Source organism: Coenobita brevimanus, chromosome 62, assembly GCF_032717465.1.
Source record: "Coenobita brevimanus isolate Jiangsu-jjx chromosome 62, ASM3271746v2, whole genome shotgun sequence".
In the NCBI taxonomy this organism is placed as follows: domain Eukaryota; kingdom Metazoa; phylum Arthropoda; class Malacostraca; order Decapoda; family Coenobitidae; genus Coenobita; species Coenobita brevimanus.
Window position 1 is genome coordinate 24,049,943 of NC_137015.1, and position 14,629 is coordinate 24,064,571.

General features: G+C 42.5%; 1 pseudogene; it reads left to right on the plus strand.

Moving 5' to 3' along the window:
* Positions 1-1,053: 1,053 nt before the first annotated feature.
* LOC145404110 (uncharacterized) lies at positions 1,054-2,498 on the plus strand (annotated as a pseudogene).
* The last annotated feature ends 12,131 nt before the right edge of the window (positions 2,499-14,629 follow it).

The following is a 14,629-nucleotide window of genomic DNA, read 5'->3' on the forward strand; positions in this document are numbered from 1 at the left end:
TCCGAAAGTTCATCTTTGAACACTAATCTATATATCTATTTCAAGAAAGTAGCAACGTACAAAACCTCCAGCCATAAATTTCCAAAACAGGTCCAGTATAAAATAAACAGAAAAAAAAAAAACTTCTCCCGCAACTCTACGTTAAACAGAATCCTTTTCAGTAGACACATGACAAATATACACACACCTTCAGCCACAAAGACGGGTCCACTGTTTATTGTATTATCTACAAATTCACTTGAAATACAAATCTATACATTCTAACAAGGCACAAAACTGGCCCACACACACACGCACCTCGAGGCCCCAGACTGCTAAGGCAGTTTCACTGTATATTTCTTGGCTCTATGTGTGTAAGAAAACTATTCCTTGTGAGGCGAGGGTTAAGCACCAACCAAAATTTAATGTGCTTTCATAAATTATCTCAAAATGGACACTCCTGGAGCTTCTATGTAAATCACCTTTGTCACATATATTAGCGTGACTTATGGACTTTTTAAGCATAAGTGTCGTCCAAGTGTGAAAAAACATTAAGTGTTAAAAAATACAGTGAAAAGTGTTAAAAAGAAAAATAGTGTTTTTTAAGTATGATTACCTGAGAACAACCTGGTAAACTTACACCCTACAAAAAAAAAAAATAAATAAAAATAAATAAACCCGTAAGGAACAGACAGTTTATCTTAGTGGTGATTTGTCAGTGCTCAGGGCTAAAAGTCTGTTCCTGAGGGGTAGAAGAGGAGGCAGAAGGGAAGGTGAAAAAGGAAGAGAAGGAAGAGGTGAGAGGGATGGTCAAGCCGGTAGCTTAGACAAACAACAAAGAGCAAACATCACTTCCTCGAGAGCCCACGCTGCTCCCTCCTCCCTCTCTCTCTCCCACTCTGTGTTTTCGTGTGCAGCCACCAGGAAGGCAACAGGTCACACCCGCGAAGTGTGTGTGTTTTTTTTTTTTACTCGCATTTAGAGATCAAGAAAAAAATAGTGTTGCCCATAGGTTGCCTGATTACAGTGTGATGCCATGCTGTGTTGTTTTGAACGGGAAAAATTCACGTCGAGATGAATATGGACGCTAAGACTGGGGGCAAGTACGCCTTGAGGACTAAATCGATCATAAACAGAACAGAGTCCGAAAAAGACAGAGCCAAAGCTCGCTGTAGAGAGCCCAAAGAGAAGCAGAAGCCGCCTCCACTGAGCAAATACCGGCGCAAGACAGCCAACGCCCGAGAGAGAAACAGAATGAAGGAGATTAACGATGCCTTCATCCTGCTGCAGAGAGCAATTCCGGACCTCTCTGGGGCTGACAAAGAGAAGCTGACGAAGATCACGGTGCTGAGGCTGGCTGTTAATTATATAAACGCCCTCACCGGAGTGCTGAGCAATGACTGCAGCTTTGGAGTCATGGATATAGAGGACGTGAGGGAACTTTGGTGCCTGGAGAATGCGCACAAAGCCAGACCAGAACACTGTGTCAGACATGTCATAAGAACTAACAAAGAACAGGTCAGTAGTGCAAATAAAAACAATAAGTGTAATGTAAATATTAAGGCATCTAGCAAGGTCATTAAGCAGACAAAGTGTCCCTCTACCTCTGCCACGAAAGTAAATTATATGAAAAATAAAAATACAGTAGGTGGGAAGCTGGTGACGACTACCAAGCGACCCAGCAAGTCCAAAAGCAAGACGAAAGTGTGCAGGACGGCCAGCAAAGCCACAAGTAATGGGGCATACATCACTCTCAAAAACGTGGCCCTACAGACCCCACCACACAGACTTGGCAGACATGCAGACAACGAGCCGTTGATGATGTCTATGACGGTGAAGCGGCCACGGATAGAGAGCAGCTACCTGGGGCCCCGGGATGCCAAGCTACCCCGCCTGGACCCCAATTCTCTGCCATTAAGCACGGCACCACAGCCCCACCAGCCCCTCCTGGCTCTCACCCCTGTGGCCCACCTTCCATCCCAGGTCACAGCATACCCGAGCCCCTGATGGGCGCCACACCCTTCACGCCACGTCAGATACAAACCACACCCTGCACATCCCTCCCTCAAAGCACTCCCACTGACGTATTTCACACTACAAGCATCCTACAGGACCTGGACATCCCCCTGGTGAGGACTGACGAGTTGCTGGAGTTCCCAAGAAGTATCCGACATTTCAGTGATACTTCGTGCTGCGACTCTCCCTTCTTGAGCGAGGGGTCGGCGCCCCCAGTCCCCTTCTCTGGCGCCACCTCCACAATACCTACTTTAGTTCCTGTAGGTGACAGTTCTCCGGTCTTTTCAATGGCCTACGGTGACTTTTCTGTGTGTGGGTCGGTGTCAGATTGTGACAGCGTTCTAACGACGGCTGTGGAACTAGAAAGCCTGCTAGGGGATGAGCCTTTCAAGGAGGAACTCGACCATCTTGCCTCAGCCTTTGCTGAAGAGGATGACACACTCAACCTCTTCCTTGGACATTCCACTGCAAACTTCATTTACACGGATACTGATGACTGCTAGCACTTCACAAATGCAGTTACTGACGACTGCAGCACTTCATATACGCGGATATTGGTGACTGCCGGCACTTCATATACGCGGATACTGACTGCTAACACTTCACACACGTGGATAATGATGGCTGCTGGCACTTCATACATGCAAATACTGATGAGTGTTGGCACCTCACATACATGGTTACTGACGACATTAGCAGTTTGTTCCCTGTGCTGTAAGGGCCTGAATTCACGAAGAGACTTACGATCAGTTCCCTGTCTTAACGAACACTTGTTTTTGGAGGATGAACAGAGAACGATAACAACAGAAACTCCCCATGACTTTTGTTCTTCCTGTAATGCCAAATCTCAGTTATGATAAGTTCCCTTTGGTTAAAAATCCTTTGTATTTGTAGGAAGGACGAGAGAAGGAACCAATCTTCTCAAGTCCCTTCTTCTTCCTGCAGAAAAGAATCGTAGGTACAAGGGATAAATTATCGTAAGAAATTTTATGAATCCCGGCCCTGGGCTGTCTTACGCTTGTGTTGGCCTAGGAGAGAATGGTGCTTGTATTCTTGTGGCCTTGAGAGACTGGCTGGCACTTGGTAATGTACACGATTCACTTGAAACTCGGTGTATCTTCTGTGTTGTGGGGATGGCTCAGTCAGCTGGTCTGGGCGTGGGTGAGACTAAGGCCTCTTCTCGTCGGGTAAGGAGGCTCTCTAACACCACTTTCTTAACTATTTCCAAAATACTTATTAATATCCCCTGGTTTGCTTCTAATGTCTTTTCAATATCAACGTAGACTGCATGAATAAAGCACAAGATTATAGTAATGGAGCAGAATCAGAAATAAATCGGTGAGGAAGAGGTGTTAGTAGACCTCCTAACCCGTACTAGAATACCACCCTAAGAGTAGGAGATGAAGGGCAGACACTGATAACTCTGAAAGCCGTCCCCACAACACAAGAAATCGCCTAGAGAAGTGAAAGTGAAGGTTATAAACAGATCATCCTATACTTTGCACATAACACCATGATACCTATACCTCTTTAAACATCGATATATATTTTCATGAACAATATAAGAGAACATCAGTGTGCCATATAATGTATAAGATTATAATAGCTTGCCATAATGAAGAAAATATACATAAGTTAAGAAATATGTGTTTGGCAGCCTAAGAGTCCACAAGGTAATGAGCCTTCAGTGGAGATGTGCTGGGTGTATGAGTATGCATGACAGAATAACGGGCATCATTCCATTTTTATAATACGCGCGTTTGTAAGGTCTATGATGCAGATCTGGTGTAGGAATAATGATGATGATGATATGAAACGATTATAATTCCACAGTCTTGGTCTGTGGTTTGTTTATATGAATGTATATGACAGAAAACGGGCATAACACAAGATTTATACACACATTTGTATAGTCCAATAAGGTCTTTGTATAAATATTGAGCGTTGGAGTGATAAAGCTGATTTATTGTGATGGAAAAAGGTTTGTACAATTTACAGAGTGTATTTGTGTATGGCTGAGGGTAACTGACAGGGATAAACATAAATGCATTTTCTTCTGACATGGACAGACATATATGTGTTGTACTTTGACATGGATAGGCATACTGTATATGTGTTGTATATGGACATGGACAGGCATATATGAGTTGCACTTCCAGTGTAGTCTCTGTGAAGGTTGGAGAAGTAAATATTTTGGAAAGCTACATACTTATAAAGAAAATTATAAAATGTATATATGCGTATGTATAATTAATAAAAAGGAACATGTGCAGTTTATATGCATTTGTATGACTGAGAAAGAGACATGCCTTGATTTATATATGAGTCTGTAGTACTTATAAGGCCTGTAACGAAATTCTGAGTGATGGAATGGTGAGAATGGGGTGCTTTCAAAGCTAGGTTTCCCGTAGGTGTCACCACCACTGGGACAAACACATTCCCCGTGCTGTTTAAACAGCATATTTTTCTTTGTTAAATATCTAACTGTGAATCATGGTACTGTCATATACCGTAATATAAATAATACAAATAAAACACGTATATAAAACGTAGCGTGAATTGTTTATATTTATCATAAACGGAAATTATAATATCGTTGATGGCATGTGATGGCAACCTGCCATTTCAGTGGTCCTATATTATTTAATTTCTGCTACATTTAGTGCAAGTTAGATTCTTAATACATAGTTTGTTCAGACTGTACATTACGCCTAGTGGGTATCTTGACTCATTCAGTCTCTATGTGGGCAGAAATTTAATGTTGAGTAAATACTGGGACTCAACATGTTGCTCACTCCCTTCACGCATTCACACAAGACAGTCCAGTTAAGTTTTTTCACGAGAGATTTGTTTTCAAAGCAAACACACTAGGACTAATGCTTAAAATAATACAGTTTAGACTACTTGTGATCTGGTTAGGTTAGATAAAGTAAGGTACTGTAATTGCTTTGGAGGGTCTGAGGGGCAACACTACGGCCTACTCAAACCGTGGCAACACGGGTCTTGTGGTGTGCATGCGTGAAAGGAGTGAGCAACATGTTGAGTCCCAGTATTTACTCAACATTAAATTTCTGCCCACATAGAGACTGAATGAGTCAAGATACCCACTAGGCGTAATGTACAGTCTGAACAAACTATGTATTAAGAATCTAACTTGCACTAAATGTAGCAGAAATTAAATAATATAGGACCACTGAAATGGCGGGCTGCCATCACATGCCATCAACGATATTATAATTTCCGTTTATGATAAATATAAACAATTCACGCTACGTTATATATACGTGTTTTATTTGTATTATTTATATTACGGTATATGACAGTACCATGATTCACAGTTTTACACAACAGTGTAGATATTTAACAAAGAAAAATATGCTGTTTAAACTGTGCGGGGAATGTGTTTGTCCCAATGCTGGTGACATCTACCGGAATACTAGGCTCTTCAGAAGCACCCCATTATGATGATGACAACGTAAGACTACATATGCACAGTCACGGTCAAAAATATCATCCCACATACAAATGATAAATAATGTGAGACTGAGCAATGAATTCTGAAATCCAGGAATGTAGTCTACAAAATCCACAAGCTCTTCGGAACGCTTCATATGAGTTCCATAACTGGCTACTTGCTAGTTTTGGTTACAAGGAAGTTCAAAATATCGACAACGATAAATTTCGTAGTATTAGCACAAATGGGAGGGGGAAAGGAGGGAGGAATAAAGGAACGTTCTTTTGATCAATCTATTTTTTTTTTTTTTAACCTTGGCCTCTTCAGGATTCCGTCTGTTATTTTATGGTTGGTATCTATTTTTTTTTTTTTTTTTTTTTTTTATATGACGGAAAAAGTAAGTCTCCAGGCAACAACTTTTATATTAGAAAAATATCGTGTGAAAATGACCCTGGCATAATATGAAGTAATTGGTGAACAATGTTATGCTTCGTTTTGCCTCAAAGGCCACTATCGACGATCGTCCATCTTTTCACAGCGTTTAAGATATTGTTTATTACCTTTATTTATTTTCACGACTAAATTGAGGCATAGCACTGTTCAACAAGTACATGATAATTATGTCAAAACTATTTTCACACGATATTTCTCTTTTTAAAAGGCAATTTACGCAGATATTACGAAAATTATCAATGTCGAGACTTGGAACTTCCTTGCAGCCCAAAGCTCTCAAGTCGCCAAGTGTTCGAGTAAAAGGTGTATAAGTAGTTTTTCCCTCGATTGTACGAGTACAACACCACAGGTTTGTATAACATCCTTAATTCTGTACTGTCTATGCGATACATAATGAATTCTACATATCAGTCCCCCTTTACTGTGTTCATCTCTTCTGTAAATACGAAATGATTGCTTACCACCCTACTGCATGTGTTTTTTAATGTAAATAAAGTTTCTTATAAATAAAATGTATTGTGTGTGTGATTTACAAACCTGCTCTGTTTATATATGGAGAGATCGAGAGATAGCTGGGTGGATGGATGGATAGATAGACAGATGGAGAGATAGATTAAGAGACAGACAGACAGACTAATAGATAGGATTGGTAGATAGACAGATATGTACCAGATATACGGGCATATAGACAGACAGACAAACAGAGAAATAAGCAGGTAAGTATATGAGTATAGATAGACACAGAGACAACCACACTGATAGATGGAAGGAAAGACAGACAGACAGACAGACGGACTGACAGACATATACAGAATGATAGACATGTAAACAGACAAACAGAAGAGGATAGATAAGTAAACAGAAAGATACACAGACAATCAAATGGAGAGAGAGAGAGAGAGAGAGAGAGAGAGAGAGAGAGAGAGAGAATCAATTTTAGGCCAAGTTACAGTAAACAGAGCATAGCAGTAATTCAATATCAGCATCCACCCCTCTCACCCTACCCTATTAAACAGCTTCCAGTACTTATGTATGAGTGAGGGACACCATACCAATTATTTGATTTGCTATCGTCAATGTTACGCAATTATTTTATTTGCTATCGTCAATGTTACTTTGCTACCAGTGACCTTCTCCCAGACCTCCTTTTCTATCTATCTATCTATTGCCGGACGCCCTAATCCCGTAAAGGGTGGCCACAAACAAATCGCCTCCATGTCGCCCTGTCCCCCGCCATTTCACTGCCCTGCTTCCAGCTAACACCCCAGTCTCTCATATACCTCTCCACTCCATCCCTCCATCTCATCCTTGACCTCCTTTTAATGAGGCCTTATCTTAACAGTGTACTGATAAGCCTGATAACCCTTCCGTAGCCTCCTTGTGCCCATATCAGGTCAGCTTAGAATCATCTTGGACTGAATTCTCGACGGGTAAAGAGGTTCCCCAGCACCCTTTCCTTAGCGATTTATTTTGCTTATTACACCTTACTGTCCTCTTCCGTGCTAAATAAATTCTTATAATATGGCCATACTCTGGATAATTAACAAAGAAAAGGATATTAACCAGTAACATCCAAAAAAAACACATCGCTAAAGAAGAGGTGCTAGAAAGCCTTCTTAACCGACGAGAATATCTGCCCTTGTCATGTATCACTAGGTACAATCACCATTAAAAGTCCTGTCGCCTCTCCTGTTCTTCTCTCTTTGGACTTTGAATATCAGTGTATCGAATCCACAAACATCAACACTGAGGATCCCATACGGCCACAGATCAGTGTCATCAGCGTCATTTGCATCGAATTAACCACACTGATTTTTTAAGTCCACGGAGAGAGAGGGAGGAGAGGCGACAGAAATTTTGAAGCCGATTGTACCTCACTCTCACGGCGACCAGTTCTAGTGAAACATTACCTAACCACACAGCTATCATTATGTATGTATCTGTCCCGTAAAACATACTATGCAATGCCTATAAAGGTAGAAAAGGTGAAATTACATTACGCTAGGTTAGGCTAGGATAGACAAGAAGCAACAGATCTAAAACACTCTCCTCAACTTCTCAAACCCCGTGCTTCCTCTAATCACTAATTAGGATTGGCTCAGACAACGTAGCGACAAGACTGACAAGATTTCCAGAGGCCCCTTTTATCCTCGTCAGGTTAGGTTTTGGTAAAGTTAGGTATGGTCAGATTAGGTTCAGTTGGGTACAAGGTCTCATTAGGTTGTGTTGTGTTGTGCTGTGTTGTGTTGTGTTGTGTCTTGTTTTATTGTGCTGGGTTGGGTTCTGGTTTAGGTTAGGCAAGGTTAAGTTAGGACAGTTTGTATTAGACTGTGTTAGGGTAGGATAGGTTAGGTTAAGTTAGAATGAATTAGAATAGACTAGTTTAGGCTAGGAAATTTAAAATTGGGTAAGCTAGATTATATTAGGTGAGCTCAGGAAATGTTTGGTCGGGCTAAAAGCAATCGAAAGCCTCCAATCAGACATGACTCCCACAACGTAGCTACCTCCCTGATAACCCCAGCAGATCCCCTTGTATCCGTGTCATCTGGCGTGTGTGTGTGATGCCTGCTGTACCCCGTCAAGCCAGACCCTTATCTGTAATGTAAGCAGGAGGACAGAGGCTTGATGTGGCCAGGGAACGCCGCTCTGTTATCAGTGGGATGGTATGTATGTTGGTGGTGGATGGAGTGGATATAGTGGTTATAAGATTGGTGCTTTGTCGTTACCGCTGCTGCTGCTACCTCTACCAGCACTGCTACTGCTGTTCCTACAACTACTACTACTTCTGCTGTTACTACTACTACAACTACTACTACTATTATAATGACTTATTATTATTATTATTATTATTATTATTATTACTATTATTATTATTATCATTATTATTATCATTATAATTATAATTATTATTATTATTATTATTATCTCCCTATGGTTGTTCAATATTCATATGGATCAGTGCTGGGCAGGTGCGCAAACACTTGCGCAAAGTGCAATTGCGCACCATTGCGCTCCGGGTGATATTGTTTGCGCATTGCACACCACACGAGACCATGCACAATATTGCGCTTGCGCACCTGCCTTGCGCACCTGTCCTGTGGATTGAGCACTGCACAATGCAAGGGACACGTGGCCTTGGGAGCTTCCCGTATGTCTGGACAAGGGATGGGGGAGCCTCGGGCGGGTTGCGAGGGTTCTGCTGGGGGGAGGTGGGAGGGACGCATGGGAGGGACGGAGGGTAGTAGCATTTCTTAATGTGCTTCAACAGAGATAACATATTTTAATAGTTTTTAAATTATTAGTAGTAGTAGCAAACAATAATTAATTAAAAATACATTATTTATTAAGAGTATCATATGCAGTTCCTTACAAAAATCATTAAAACATTTTTTTAATCATATATCCACAGCCTAATAAAATATTAGGCTGTGGATATTTGATTTAAATAATATGTTTTAATGATTTTTGTAAGAAATTGCATATGCTATTGTATATCTATATTATTAAATAAAACGTCTTGAGAAATGCAGATAAAAGTAAAACTGGCAACATCACAGCCTTTGTTTCCCTGTCCCTCCGCTTCTCAGCCCACTCTGTCCTCTAACTGTTTGAACTTCCACGAGTGAAAAAGTTACTACATGACAGTACTGTGATACCAACTCTAATGTATGGAAGTGAAGCTTTGACCTTGTTGGAGGGACAAAAGTGAGGAGTGAGAGCAATGGAAATGAGTTATTTGAGAGGAGCATGTGGGGTTACATGGAGAGGCAGACTGACAAATGAGCAAGTGAAGGAGCGTTGTGGGGTGGATGTGGATGTGATAAAAAGCGTCAGGAGAAACACATTGAGGTGGTTTGGTCATATGGAGAGGATGAAGAGTGAGAGACTAACGAGGAGAGTGTATGTGAGTGAGGTGGAGGGGGGCAGAGGGAGGGAGAGGCCAAGGATGGGATGGAGGGATGGAGTGATGAAGTATATGAGAGAGGGGGGTGTCAGCTGGGAGCAGGGCAGTGAAATGGCGGGGAACAGGGCGACGTGGAGGCGATTTGTTGCTTGTTTGTGGCCAGTGGCCACTCCTTACGTGATTTAGGCGTCTAGCAATAGATAGATAGAATAGTAATGAATAAAATTAAGTATGTTAATTTTAGATATCTCAATATTTTACAGTAATTCCCACAAATATATGCAAATGGTTTGTGCTAGCGTTTAGTGACATTGCGCAAGCTGAATATTAGATTGTGCACTTGTGCAAATTACAAATATTAGAAAATAATAAATAAAAGTAAGTATGCTATTTTATGTAAATAAATATTCTACAGTAATTCCCACAAATATATCCAAATGGTTTGCTCTTGCGCTTTGCGACATTGCGCAAGCTAAATATTTGTCAGATTGAGCACTAGTGCTTGTGCAAGGTAGTGAATTGTGGATTGTGCTTTGCATTTGCGCAAGGTCCTTCATTTGCGCTACCCACCACTGATATGGATGGGGTGATAAGAGAAGTAAAAACACGAGTAATGGAGAGAGGGATGGCGTTGGCAATGAATGGGGATGGATAGAATATCTCAAATTTGTTGTATGCTGATGATTTGGTACTACCTGCAAGTACTGGACAAGAACTTGGTAGGTTAGTGTAGAGTTTTGCTGATGTCTGTGAGTGTCGTGCCTTGAGAGTAAATGCTGAAAAGAGTAACATGATGGTTACTGAACGAGAAGGTGACTCCCAGTGAGATGTTACAGTGAATGGAGAGAGACTGGAATTGGTGAGAGTTCAAATACCTGGGTACAGTGACAGAAAAGAGAGGAAAATGTGCAAAAGAAGTTGAGAGTGACAGAAGGAAGAAAAGTAGCTGGTACAATGAAGGACTTGATAAGAAACAGAGGCTTGAGTGCTGCAGCTGCACGAGGCTTACGTGAAGGAGTGTTAGTACCAACTTTAACATATGGATGTGAGACTATGATGTGGCATGAAAATGAAAAGTCAAGAGTAAGAGCAGTGGAGATGGGACTGGTGAGGAATGTATGTGGAGCACAGAGGATGGATAGGATACGAAATAATGTGATTCGTGAAAGATGTGGAGTGAGGAAGTCTGTGGACACCAGAATCGAAGAGAGTGTACTGAGACGGTATGGTCATGTGGAGAGAATGGATAACAATAGAGTGATGAAAAAGGTATATCTGAGCGAATCTGAAGGAGGGAGGAGGCGAGGTAGGCCAAGGAGAAGGTGGAGAGATATGGTGGATGAGTGTGTGAGGGAGAGAGGTATGGAAGTCGGTGAAGCTAGGAAACTGACAAGAGACCGAGCTGGCTGGATGAATGTTGTAAGGAGAAGAGCATGATCAGGAGTTGGCACCCCTTTTTAACGTGGCTACGTCCGGATTGACTCTATAGGATACGTTTATGTGAAGCTACAAAATGTGGTGAATGTTTTTGTCATCCGACAGAGCCAGGATTCCGGGGGCTTGAATGATGAGTGAATGGAAGCGTGGCCCATTGGATTGGGCAAGTTTGGGCTGTCTGGACATTGCCACTCCTCACCCTGCCCTAGGGTGGGAAAGGAAGTCCGGACGATGATGATGATGATGATTATTATTATTATTTTTATTATTACTACTACTAATACTGTTATTATTATTTTTACCAATACTACTACTATTAATACAACTATAACATCTAAAACAACAACAACAACAACAACAACAACAACAACTACTACTACTACTACTACTACACCATCACCACCACCACTACTACTACTACTACTATTACTACTACTACCACCACCATTACTACTACTATTACTACTACTACTACTACTACACCACTACCACCATTACCACCACTACTACTACTACTACTATACCATCACTACAACTACAACTACTACTACTACTACACCATCACTACTACTACTACTACTACTACTACTACCACCACCACCACCACTACTACTACTACTACTACTACTACACCATCACTACAACTACTACTATTACTACTACTACTATTACACCACCACCACCACCACTACTACTACTACATCATCACTACTACTACTACTACTACTACTGCTACTACTACCACCCACCACCACCACCACCACCACCACTACTACTACTCTTCCATCCCTACAACCCCATCCACTTTCCCCAACACACACCTGTCTCAAGCCACGTCCGACGTCTGAGTGTTAAGTTGCTTAGCAAGTTCAACCTATAACAGTCTTCCCCATAAGGACTACACCAAGAGAGAATTCTGCATATATATAGCACTGTCACCAACTACACTTCACCCTCTTCCTTCTTCACATTTTGATTCTCTCTCTCTCTCTCTCTCGTAACTGAATAGGTAAGTTAACAGGCAACAAAAGGTTACTCCCTGACTTTATATGTATACTGTATACCTTATATGTCTATACATGTATACTCATGCCTAATTAAGTATCCTCAGTCCACGAAGCACACAGTTCCATATACATACATACAAAACAAACAGACAAACAGACAGACAGAGGTGGATAGATAGACAGATAGATAGAGACAGAAAGACATAAAGATAGAGACAGATATAAAGACACTGACAGGTACAGATTAACAAACAACTGAGACAAACATAAGGACAGATTCGTAACCACCGTCAATCAGTGTGTCCCTAACGAAGCGAATCACCTTCACGTCTGCAGGTTAATTATACACAGGTTAATTACAAGTGTGCCATAAACAAAGCCTAATGGGTCCCCTGCGTGTTAGAGACTGACTTCTGCGTCACCGTATAGCGTTCCTCATTATTTAATCTCTCTCTCTCTCTCTCTCTCTCTCTCTCTCTCTCTCTCTCTCTCTCTCTCTCTCACACACACACACACCTTGGCCCAGATTTTCGTTCTTCTGCGGCTCATTTCGGGCAGCTAACTGGCAAAAAAAGACAATTCTTTAGCTCTACATCCTTTCCATGGCACATTCTCGTGACTAGCATCATGGTCAAGAGAGAGAGAGAGAGAGAGAGAAAGAGAGAGAGAGAGAGAGAGAGAGAGAGAGAGAGAGAGAGAGAGAGAGAGAGAGAGAGAGAGAGAGAGAGAGAGAGAGAGAGACAGACAGACAGACAGACAAACAGACAGACAGAAACTGAGACAGAGACAGACTGATATACAGAAACAGACAAAAACAGACGGTCAGAGGAAAGAGGCAGAGACAGAAGGAAGAAGGAGAGACAGACAGGGCCAAGAGACAGGCTGACAGGCAAGACAGACAGACAGTAGGAGACAGAGGGACGGGAAGGAGACGGACGGGCAGACAAGCCACACATAGAGTCAGAATAATAGACAGCTTCCAACAGGCGAAGTAAGCACGGTATGGCAGGCAGGTAGGCAGACACGGAGGTAGGCAGGAAGGTAAGAGGGTAGGCAGAGACCGACAACTCCTAAGAGGCAAGGTGGCAAGCAGACAGGTAGGCAGGAAGACAGGCTGCAGACAGGCAGGGGAGACATGGTAAGGCAGAAGTTAGGTGTGGGGGTGTTGGTGTCAGTGAAGGAGCGTCTGCATGATGGATTAAGTGACGTTAAGTTCCCTTCTCAGGCGTTTACATGCAATCCTTCCTCATGCACCACTCACTTCTTATCCTTACCGTTCCCCCCTCCTCTCTCTCTCTTACTCTCGCTCTCTCTCTCTCTCTCTCTCTCACTCTCTCTCAACCTACTCTCCCCCGCCAGGCTTACCTTCTCCTCCTCCTCCATCCTGCCTCGCTTTGCTGTCACCATACCTCTACCATGCCTCACCCTGCCTCACCCCTCATTTCCCATCCTTCCTCATCCCTCATCTCCTCTTCTTCCACCCTTCCTGCTCCACATTTGCTTCACCTTTTCTCTATTCTGCCTCATTCTACCTGCACTCTGACTCACTCTACCTTATCCCGTCTCCAACCTGACTTTCCCTGCCTTACCCGGCATCCTGCCTCATTTTGCACCCCGCTTCACACTCCATTACCCTACTTTACCTGCCCCACTCTGATCACTCTACCTCCACCCTGCCTCACTGTTCACTCTGCCTTACCCTGCCTCACTCTGCCTTATTCTTCTTCACTCTGCCTCACCCTGGAGAGAGAACACGAGGCTTAAACTCCCTGTTGTAAATAAACCCGATACAGAGGATCCCATGACCAGGCAACTCCACACAGCTAAACACTTTTTTTTTTTTTTAATGAGAGGAAGAAGGAACCAAAGGCCATGAGCCCGGAATAACAGTTCCCTCCATGAGAAAAACAAAATACAAGAGAGAGCCAAATTCAAGATCCGATCATTTCGAGATGCCTGGACACACTGCGTTTGAAAGACTGGAGATCATAGGCAGCATGAAATACAGACAGAGGGAGACAGTTCCAGAGTTGACCTGTTGCATAAATGAAGGACTGGGAGTAACGGTTAACTCTTGCATTAGAGAGTTGGACAGAAAAGGGATGAGAGTTTGCTACTAGACGGGTGCTATGCTTACGTCGTAGAGGTGGAGGAATGCATGCACACAGTTCAGAGGAGCAGTGACCATTAAAGTAGCGATAGAAAAGAGATAAAGATGCAACAGTGCAGCGAAGAGACAGAGGTTGAAGGGAGTCAGTAAGAGGAGGAGAGTTAATGAGACGAAAAGCCTTTGACTCCACCCTATTGAGAAGAGCTGTATGTGGGAAGCCTCCCCACACATGAGAGTTGTGCTCCACACAGGGGCGGATAAAACCCCTG